Source organism: Arachis ipaensis, chromosome B06 (genome assembly GCF_000816755.2).
Source record: "Arachis ipaensis cultivar K30076 chromosome B06, Araip1.1, whole genome shotgun sequence".
In the NCBI taxonomy this organism is placed as follows: Eukaryota; Viridiplantae; Streptophyta; class Magnoliopsida; order Fabales; family Fabaceae; genus Arachis; species Arachis ipaensis.
Genome location: NC_029790.2, coordinates 101,350,953 through 101,361,164, shown reverse-complemented (window position 1 = coordinate 101,361,164; position 10,212 = coordinate 101,350,953).

The following is a 10,212-nucleotide window of genomic DNA, read 5'->3' as shown; positions in this document are numbered from 1 at the left end:
CAAAGCATTCTGGGCATTAAGAGAAATCAACATGGGATTTGAGAAAGCCGGAGCTGAAAGGAAGCTGCAACTACAAGAACTAGAGAACCTTCGCCTAGAAGCATATGATAACTCCAAGCTATACAAAGAGAAGATGAAGGTTGTGCATGACAAGAAAATCAAAATGAGAGAGTTCAAACCTGGGGAGTTGGTTCTCCTTTACAACTTCAGACTGAGGCTCATGCCAGGCAAGCTGAGATCCATATGAAAAGGTACCTACAGAGTAGAGAAGGCAGAGCCATATGGAGTCTTCCACCTAAGTCATCCTTCAAGCTCCAAATTCATCAAGGTTAATGGACATCGCTTAAAGCTATATCATGGTGAGAAGATGAAGAAAAACAAGGAGTTGAAGATCTTCCTCTTGGAGGATCCACCAACAGCAGAAGACTGAGCTAGTGGACCGTCCAACTTAAGGACGTTAAAGAAAAGTGCTTGGTGGAAGACAACCCACCATGGTACGATCTTTCATTTTTATTCTTAGCTTTATTTTATTTTATTTTTCTCAGTAGCCATTAATAATTTCTGCAAAATTAACTGCATACTGCATTATGCATAAAAAAAACGCGCGAGCGTCCACGACGCGTACGCGTCATATGTGTGTGCGTGAAAAATAAAGATTTAACAGAGAGTTGCGCAGGAGTGGCGCAGGAAGGGTGCATTGCGCACAAACATGCTCACACGTACGCGTCCATGACGCGTGCGCGTCATTTAAAATTTTGGCCCTCCACGCGTACGCGTCCAGAACGCGCATGCGTGGATGATGAAATCGGCATAATTGAGTATTTGGGCAGAGAGTTGTGATGGTATGGGGCTGAAACTGTGCTAGGAGTACAAGTCCTATCACGCGTACACGTCCCTGACGCGTACGCATCGTTTTCCCATCCAAGCCATCCACGCGTGTGCGTCCATGACGCGCACGCGTCGTTTAAAATTTTTGCAAATGTGCGTATTGGACAGAGAGTTGTGCGTGCTCGAGGCTACCTCCGCGCCAATTGCACAACCCATGTAACGCGTACGCATTTCTGACGCGTACGCGTCGCTTGAAAATAGAGCGATCCACGCGTACGCGACATGCACGCGTACGCATCATGCACGAGTACGTGTCGCCTGCGATGCACAACTAAAACACCTCAGCGCCTGATTTCAAATCTTCCACCCCTGAAATCCTAATTCTTTTCAATCCTAATTATTTTTTCTTTCTTCTTCTTTCTTCTTCTTTCTTACTTCTCTCTTCTTTCTTCTTCCTTCCCTCTTCTAACTTCTTACTTTCTACTTCTTTCTTCCTCCTCTTCTCATCTTCCTCACTAGGTTTCTTTTCTCTCTCCCCTCTACTGTTTCATTCTTCATTTAATTATTGCATTTAATTACTTCTCCTTGCTTCTAAATTTTCTTTTAGCTTCATTATTTATGGTTTCTTTTTCATTCCTTTCTCATGCATTTTTATGTTGGTGTTGGAGCCTTATTTAGGTCATATATTATTACCTTTGAGTTTGTGGATATTATGAGGAGTGATTTGACAATTGCTATTTTAATTTGGCTCTCTTATACATTTGGATTACATTATTTTCATTCCTATTATACCTTGCACACCACGTGTTTGTGAAAAGCTTTTATGACACTTTGAATCCTATTTTCTTTTACTCTTACACGTTAATGCCTCTTTTTCACAACACTTGTTCTCTACATGTATTTGAGATTATTATTCACAATTGTCATCATTACAAATGCTCTTTTATTTGGCACATTTATTACTTGCATGCTTTTAACCACTTGCATCTAATTAATATGACTTGCCTTCTTGTTCTTAATTGATGTCTTACCTACATGTTGTAGCTACCATGTAGTTAGGCTATCATCTTTCCTTTAGCATTCATTATCACTTGGAACTTTCTCCCTTTCGGTCTTAGTTATCTATATTTCAAACTCTTATCCTTTTTCTTCTTCCTTAGGCATGGGTACCAAGAAAAGAAAAGAGAAGGCCACTGACAAGACACCATCAAGGAAAGGAACTAAGAGAACACTGGCAAAAGTACTTCCATCTACTAGTGTAAAGCCACCAACAAAGCGGGTGAAGAGGATCATTAAGGTTGATGAATCAGAGAAAACTTTTCCCGCCCGAGACTCCACGCGGTTCACTAACCGTTACTGCAAATAGATGTTTCCCATCCTAGCTGAGAGAACTATGGTGTGCGGAAATCATGACGGTTCCATTCCTTGGTAACGGTGCTAAAAACTCAATACGCACGTTCATAATCTTAATTCTTTGTCACAACTTCGCACATCTAACCAGCAAGTGCACTGGGTCGTCCAAGTAATAAACCTTACGTGAGTAAGGGTCGATCCCACAGAGATTGTCAGTTTGAAGCAAGCTATGGTCACCTTGTAAATCTCAGTCAGGCGGATTCAATTGATTATAGAGATTTAATAATTAAAAGATAAATAAAATATAAAATAAAGATAGTGATACTTATGTAATTCATTGGTGAGAATTTCAGATAAGCATATAGAGATGCGTTCGTTCCTCATGAACCTCTGCTTTCCTATTGTCTTCATCCAATCATTCATACTCTTTTCTATGGCAAGCTGTATGTTAGGCATCACCGTTGTCAATGGCTACATCCTATTCTCTCAGTGAAAATGGTCCAATGCGCTGTCACTACATGGCTAATCATCTGTCGGTTCTCGATCATACTGGAATAGGATCCATTGATCCTTTTGCGTCTGTCACTACGCCCAGCACTTGCGAGTTTGAAGCTCGTCGCAGCCATCCCTTCCCAGATCCTACTCGGAATACCACAGACAAGGTTTAGACTTTCCGGATCTCAAGAATGGCCGTCCATGGATTCTAACTTATACCACGAAGATTCTGATTAAGGAATCCCAGAGATACTCATTCAATCTAAGGTAGAACAGAAGTGGTTGTCAGGCACGCGTTTGTAGTTGGGAATGATGATGACTATCACGATCATCACATTCATATTGAGGTGCGAATGAATATCTTAGAATCGGAATAAGCTTGAATTGAATAGAAAAGCAATAGTACTTTGTATTAATTCGTGAGAAACAGCAGAGCTCCACACCTTAATCTATGGTGTGTAGAAACTCTATCGTTGAAAATACATAAGTGATGAAGGTTCAGGCATGGCCGAATGGCCAGCCCCCAAACGTGATCAAAGGATCAAAAGACAATCCAAAGATATCCAAAGATAATAGTAAAAAGTTCTACTCAAACTTCTACTCAAACTCATTAGAGAGAGGAGACAGTGGGGATTTTTGAGGAGACAGCCGCGAGAGGCCAACTTATCATGGGTCGTTGAGTTCTACTCAAACTTCTACTCGCCTACTCTGCAGACTGTCTTCGTCCGTCAGTAGCAGGTCCCTATCTCCGAGAGTGCCATACAGAGAGCATTGGACCTTCCACCTAGTCCAGAGGGATGGGACGCCTATCAAGAGGCCTCTTTCAAGCGCCAGACATACCAGTTCGACTGAAATAACGTTCTTGGTGTCATAGCACAACCTGGCAGCAAGTGGATCTACGGACAGCATAGGACCCGACCTAAGAGCATCTCAACACAGTCACTCACCCTGGAGGCTCGCGTGTGGGCACTGATAAACCATTATTTTATGGTTTATCTTGTGTTTAATTGAGTAGTTTCATCAAGTCATCACCTACTTATTCATACTAATTGCATGATTTTATAATTCCTTACTAGTATTGTTTATGGTTGAAAACTTGCTTCCTAGAGATCTTTAATTAGTATATTTTAATTCTCATTTTATACCATTCGATGCCGTGATCTGTGGGTTAAGTGTTTCAGGCTTTATAGGGCAGGAATGGCTTAGAAAATGGAGAGGAAGCTTGCAAAAATGGAAGGAACACAAGAAATTAAGGAGATGACCAGCGAACACTGACGCACGCGCATGGCTCACGTGAGCGCGCGGAATGAAAAAAATGTAGCGACGTGTGCGCGTGCCTGACGCGTACTCGCGGATTGGAGTCTGCACAAATGACGCGAATGCGTGGACGACACATACGCGTGACAAGGAAAATTGCTGAATGATGCGAACGCGTGACTGATGCGTACGCATGACCTGCACAATCTGCAGAATTAACAGAAAATGCTGGGGGCAATTTCGGGCCGCGTTTTGACCCAGTTTTCGGCACAGAAACACAGAATAAAGCCAGGGAACATGCAGAGACTCAAGAGATCTCTTTACACATCTTAGACACAATAGACATATTCTCATTAGGATAGTTTTAGGTTTTTAGATCTGAATCTAGAGAGGATTACTCTTCCTCTAGGTTCTCTTTACATTCCCAGTTTACCGTTTTATGCTTTTGGATATTGAAGAAGTCATTACCTCCGTTGAAGACATTATTCTAGTTTGTTTCTTTTCTTACTCTTTTATTTATTCCATATTCTTAATTCCTGTTTAAAGTAGTAATTGGATTATTTTCATGGATTGTTAATGCAAAGGATTACTTTTTACTTTTAATTAATTTTATTTAATTTATCATGTCTTCTTCTTATATTTTTATGAGCGTTATATTCATGTCAATGGAGTAGACTCCATACTTGACATGGGGGTTGATTAAAAGGAGATACTTGAGTTGGAAGGCTTAAGTGTTGATTAAATTGGAAATTGTTGGCTAGTTCTGTATTTACTAACGCTAGACCTTCCTAAGGGAGAGGACTAGGATTTGCGAATAAGGGTTAGCTTAATCACTTGACTTTCCTTTATTTAGTAAGGGTTAACTAAGTGAAAACAACAACCTTTTTAATACTACACTTAAGAGACCCCAACAAGGATAGAACTTCCAATTAATCATTCTCCCAGTCAAGGCTCTTTATTTAGAATATTAATAATCATTCTTAGTCTTATCGCTTTAATTTACAATTATTTAATTGCTCATTATTCAACTCTCAAAACCCTCAAAAAATTCCTAATTAATAAATTAGCATCCTTTCGTGCAACTCGTTGGGAGACGACCTGGGATTCATACTCCAGTATTTTTATTCATAATTTTTGTGACACCCTTTTTAAATTGGTGAGGTGGATTTTAGCTGGTTAAGGGGCTATACTTGCAACGCTGTTCTCTTATTAAAAAAATCTCTTAATTGGTATAACTTCTACCATGCACCAGTTTTTGGTGCCATTGCCGGGGAGTTGCAATTATGTGCTAAATTATTAATTAGTGTACATATTTTTATTTTTATTTGCATATTTTATTTTTTATTTACCATGAGCTATATGTTTCTTTCCTTGAATGACGCGTTCACTGCCTGATCCGAGCTTAGCCACGTTTGATCCTGAAATTGAAAGGACTATTTCACGTATTAGGCGAGCTCGATGTCGGTTAGCCTCTGAGGGGTGGTGAAGTGATTGTTATCGATTCACCAGTCTCATCTAAGGGCGAATCTGAACCACCATCTGAGAGCGAAACAAGCTCCTTTACTACTGATTCAGTTGATTCACATGCAGATAGAATGGCAAAACCTAGGAGGATTACTCTCCAGGAAAATGGAGCCCCAAATTTTACAATGCAGCCATATCAAGTGCATTACCCAACTCTGGCTGCAGATTTTAAACTGAAGACTGCACTAGTAATTGGATTATTTTCATGGATTGTTAATGCAAAGGATTACTTTTTACTTTTAATTAATTTTATTTAATTTATCATGTCTTCTTCTTATATTTTTATGAGCGTTATATTCATGTCAATGGAGTAGACTCCATACTTGACATGGGGGTTGATTAAAAGGAGATACTTGAGTTGGAAGGCTTAAGTGTTGATTAAATTGGAAATTGTTGGCTAGTTCTGTATTTACTAACGCTAGACCTTCCTAAGGGAGAGGACTAGGATTTGCGAATAAGGGTTAGCTTAATCACTTGACTTTCCTTTATTTAGTAAGGGTTAACTAAGTGAAAACAACAACCTTTTTAATACTACACTTAAGAGACCCCAACAAGGATAGAACTTCTAATTAATCATTCCCTCAGTCAAGGCTCTTTATTTAGAATATTAATAATCATTCTTAGTCTTATCGCTTTAATTTACAATTATTTAATTGCTCATTATTCAACTCTCAAAACCCTCAAAAAATTCCTAATTAATAAATTAGCATCCTTTTGTGCAACTCGTTGGGAGACGACCTGGGATTCATACTCCCAGTATTTTTATTCTAAATTTTTGTGACACTCTTTTTAAATTGGTGAGGCGGATTTTAGCTGGTTAAGGGGCTATACTTGCAACGCTGTTCTCTTATTAAAAAAATCTCTTAATTAGTCTAACTTCTACCACGCACCAGTTTTTGGTGTCGTTGCCAGGGAGTTGCAATTGTGTGCTAAATTATTAATTAGTATATATATTTTTATTTTTATTTGCATATTTTATTTTTTATTTACCATGAGCTATATGTTTCTTTCCTTGAATGACGCGTTCACTGCCTGATCCGAGCTTAGCCACGTTTGATCCTGAAATTGAAAGGACTATTTCACGTATTAGGCGAGCTCGACGTCGGTTAGCCTCTGAGGGTGGTGAAGTGATTGTTATCGATTCACCAGTCTCATCTGAGGGCGAATCTGAACCACCATCCGAGAGCAAAACAAGCTCCTTTACTACTGATTCAGTTGATTCACATGCAGATAGAATGGCAAAACCTAGGAGGATTACTCTCCAGGAAGATGGAGCCCTAGATTTTACAATGCAGCCATATCAAGTGCATCACCCAACTCTGGCTGCAGATTTTGAACTGAAGACTGCACTAATCAACTTAATGCCCAAGTTTCATGGCTTACCTGCTCAGGAGCCCATCAAGCACCTCAGAAATTTTTAGATAGCATGTTCTACTATTAAGCGTCAGGGTGCGAATGAAACTTCTATTCTGTTAACTGCCATCCCATTTTCTCTTGAAGGAAAGGCGAGGGAGTGGTACTACTCCCAACCTGAAGCAACTGTTACCAACCGGGACACACTCAGGAGAGAATTTTTGGAGAAATACTTTCCAGCTGAAGTTACAGACAGACTAAGGAAAGAGATCTCATGCATTGTTCAAGGTGAATCAGAAACTCTCTACGACTACTGGAAGCGTTTTAAGAACTTTCTGGATGCATGCCCGCATCACATGATTGATAGACTAGTGTTAATAAGCTATTTTACTCAAGGCATGAAGCCTCGGGATAAAACTACACTAGATGGTGCTAGTAATGGTTCTCTGAAGAAGTAAATGATGCAGAAATTCACTTCTGGGGCCCACTTGGTGTGTGCTTGGGCTGAGCATTGAGCTTTACACGTGTAGAGGCTTCTCTTGGAGTTGAATGCCAGTTTGTAACCTGTTTCTGGCGTTTAACTTCACTTTGCAACCTGTTTCTGGCGTTTAACTCCAGAATGCAGCATGGAACTGGCGTTGAACGCCAGTTTGTGTTGTCTAAACTCAGGCAAAGTATGGACTATTATATATTGCTGGAAAGCCCTGGATGTCTACTTTTCAACTCAATTGAGAGCGCGCCATTTGGAATTCTGTAGCTCCAGAAAATCCACTTTGAGTGTAGGGAGGTCAGAATCCAACAGCATCTGCAGTCCTTCTTCAACCTCTGAATTTGATTTTTACTCAAGTCCCTCAATTTCAGTCAGAAAATACCTGAAATCACAAAAAAACACACAAACTCATAGTAAAGTCCAGAAATGTGAATTTTATTTAAAAACTAATAAAAATATACTAAAAACTAACTAAATTATACTGAAAACTATGTAAAAACAATGCCAAAAAGCGTATAAATTATCCGCTCATCACAACACCAATCTTAAATTGTTGCTTGTCCCCAAGCAATTGAAAATCAAATAGGATAAAAAGAAGAGAATATACTATAAATTCCAAAACATCAACGAAAATTAGCTCCAATCAAATGAGCGGGACTTGTAGCTTTTTGCCTCTTGAATAGTTTTGGCATCTCACTTTATCCATTGAAGTTCAGAATGATTGGCATCTATAGGAACTCAGAGTTCAGATAGTATTATTGATTCTCCTAGTTCAGTATGTTGATTCTTGAACACAGCTACTTTATGAGTCTTGGCTGTGGCCCTAAGCACTTTGTTTTCCAACATTACCACCGGATACATAAATGCCACAGACACATAACTGGGTGAACCTTTTCAGATTGTGACTCAGCTTTGCTAAAGTCCCCAATTAGAGGTGTCCAGGGTTCTTAAGTACACTATTTTTTGCTTTGGACCTTGACTTTAACCGCACAGTCTCAAATTTTCACTTGACACCTTCACGCCACAAGCACATGGTTAGGGACAGCTTGGTTTAGCCGCTTAGGCCAGGATTTTATTCCATTAGGCCCTCCTATCCACTGATGCTCAAAGCCTTGGATCCTTTTTATTTACCCTTGCCTTTTGGTTTTAAGGGCTATTGGCTTTTTTTGTCACCACATCAAAATAATTAAACTAGTTTCAAGGATGAATTGGAAACCCTGTACTTCTTGTTCTTTTGTAATTAAAACATTTTTCATTTAAGAGAGGTGATGGATTCATAGGACATTTATAACTTTAAGATATAGACACTTAAACACTAATGATCATATAGTAAAGACACAAACATAATTAAAATATAAGGCTCAAAAATCGAAAAACAGTAAAATAAATAGACAAGGAGATTAAGGAATGAGTCCACCTTAGTGAGGGTGGCGTTTTTCTCTTCTTGAAGAACCAATGGTGCTTTTGAGCTCTTCTATGTCTCTTCCTTGCCTTTGTTGCTCCTCCCTCATGGCTCTTTGATGTTCTCTAATCTCATGAAGGATGATGGAGTGCTCTTGATGCTCCACCCTTAGTTGTCCCATATTGGAACTTAATTCTCCTAGGGAGGTGTTGATTTGCTCCCAATAGTTTTGTGGAGGAAAGTGCATCCCTTGAGGCATCTCAGGGATTTCATGGTGAGGAATTTTCTCATGCTCATGTTGAGGTCCATGATTTCTTATTTGCTCCATCCTTTTCTTAGTGATGGGCTTGTCCTCTTCAATGAGGATGTCTCCCTCTATGTCAATTCCAGCCGAATTGCAGAGGTGGCATATGAGGTGAGGAAAGGCTAACCTTGCCCAAGTGGAGGACTTGTCAGCCACCTTGTAAAGTTCTTGAGGTATAATCTCATGAACTTCTACCTCCTCTCCAATCATGATACTATGGATCATGATGGCCCGGTTTATAGTAACTTCAGACCGGTTACTAGTAGGAATGATTGAGCGTTGAATAAACTCTAACCATCCCCTAGCCACTGGTTTGAGGTCATGCCTTCTTAGTTAAACCGGCTTGCCTCTTGAGTCAATTTTCTATTGAGCTCCTTCCTCACATATGTCTATGAGGACTTGGTCCAACCTTTGATCAAAGTTGACCCTTCTTGTGTAGGGGCATGCGTTCTCTTCCATCATTGGCAAGTTGAACGCTAGCCTTACATTTTCCAGACTGAAATCTAAGTATTTTCCCCGAACCATGGTAAGCCAATGCTTTGGATTCGGGTTCACACTTTGATCATGGTTCCTAGTGATCCATGAATTTGCATAGAACTCTTGAACCATTAGGATCCCGACTTGTTGAATGGGGTTGGTGAGAACTTCCCAACCTCTTCTTTGGATCTCAAGTCGGATCTCTGGATACTCATTCTTTTTGAGCTTGAAAGGAACCTCAAGGATCACTTTCTTCTTGGCCACAGCTTCATAGAAGTGGTCTTGATGGACCTTTGAGATGAATCTCTCCATCTCCCATGACTCAGAGGTGGAAGTAATTGCCTTCCCTTTCCTCTTTCTAGAGGTTTCTCTGGCCTTAGGTGCCATAAATGGTTATGGAAAAACAAAAAGCTATGCTTTTACCACACCAAACTTAAAATGTTTACTCGGCCCCGAGCAAAAGAAGAAAGAAAGTAGTAGAAGAAGAAGAAAATGGAGGAGATGGGGGATGAAGACGTATTCGGCCAAGGAGAAGAAGAGAGGGTTGTGTTGTGTGAAAATGAAGAAGGAGTGAGGGGTTTATATAGGAGTGAGGGGGGGTATAGGGTTCGGCCATTAGGGTTGGGTTTGGGAGGGAAAATATTTTGAATTTTGAAGGTAGGTGGGGTTTATGGGTAAGAGATGATGGATGTGAGTGGTGAAGAGGTGATGGGGAAGAGTGATTGAGTT